This window comes from Schistocerca serialis, chromosome 2, assembly GCF_023864345.2.
Source record: "Schistocerca serialis cubense isolate TAMUIC-IGC-003099 chromosome 2, iqSchSeri2.2, whole genome shotgun sequence".
NCBI classification, from domain to species: domain Eukaryota; kingdom Metazoa; phylum Arthropoda; class Insecta; order Orthoptera; family Acrididae; genus Schistocerca; species Schistocerca serialis.
The window spans coordinates 680,737,904-680,738,927 of NC_064639.1; the positions used below are offsets into that span (position 1 = coordinate 680,737,904).

General features: G+C 40.3%; 1 non-coding gene across 1 annotated transcript; it reads left to right on the forward strand.

Moving 5' to 3' along the window:
- The first annotated feature begins 583 nt into the window (after window positions 1-583).
- On the forward strand, window positions 584-656 carry Trnar-acg (transfer RNA arginine (anticodon ACG)). The gene has a single exon. It is a non-coding gene; the product is annotated as a tRNA-Arg (tRNA).
- The last annotated feature ends 368 nt before the right edge of the window (window positions 657-1,024 follow it).

The following is a 1,024-nucleotide window of genomic DNA, read 5'->3' on the forward strand; positions in this document are numbered from 1 at the left end:
CGGCTTACACCACCCAATTCCGGTAAACAGGCTGCGCAGCAGGTATCTGGACTGCGGCGTCCTTACGTACTGTCTTCAGCCGCGTATCACTGAAATCGCTAGATGATTATAGATCAAGGTCAGCGATGCACAGACCGCGACCCGTCCCTCAAAGCTCGTTCTTGTACATTGACAAAAAAATGAACCAAATATCAAAGCAATTGTGAAATGAATGGCTTGTCACGTTTCAAATTAAATTGTGTAAATAATCTTTCTGTAAAAATACTTGTTGTAATTATATTTGTTAAATAAAATGAAATATATAAAGTGAAGTAAAATAAAATGATGGTGTGAACAACTTTGATGCTTTACAGACAAAAAAATCATAATCCTTGAAGATGATGATGATGAAATAAAATGAATGAATGGTGAACTTTTTCCCAGTCCTAGGGCTTTGCCACCCCCCTATTCTCACTCCCCCCCCCCCCCCTCTCTCTCTCTCTCTTCTCTCTTACACACACACACACACACACACACACACACACACACACACACACACAGTACTGGCTATTCTATATAACCAATCAATTGCTACCACCACCTAGGCCCTGTGGCGCAACGGATAACGCGTCTGACTACGGATCAGAAGATTCCAGGTTCGAATCCTGGCAGGGTCTTAAATTTTAATAACTGCATAGGTGTGTTGTTCTTTACGAAAGTTTTTAAATGGGTCGTTACAACCTGCAACTGTGGTTTGCCTGGAAGTGCCGTTAATGTTCCTTCGTAATTCAAACTTAAATTAACTTTCTCTTAACAAGTTTCTTGCTGAAGCCATTTTCTGCGGCAAGTGTATAAATATTCGTTTCATTAACTGAAATGCGATTTTCTAGCTGCAGCAAGGGCAAGGCTTTTCAATGTATGGAACAAATAACTCCCACTTGTACAAAACAAGGACAAAAAGAAAATGGATTGGTGAGGACAGCAGTCAGAGAGAGAGAACTGCTTGAAGACTGAGTATTTCAGACAATCTGTTGAACAACTAATA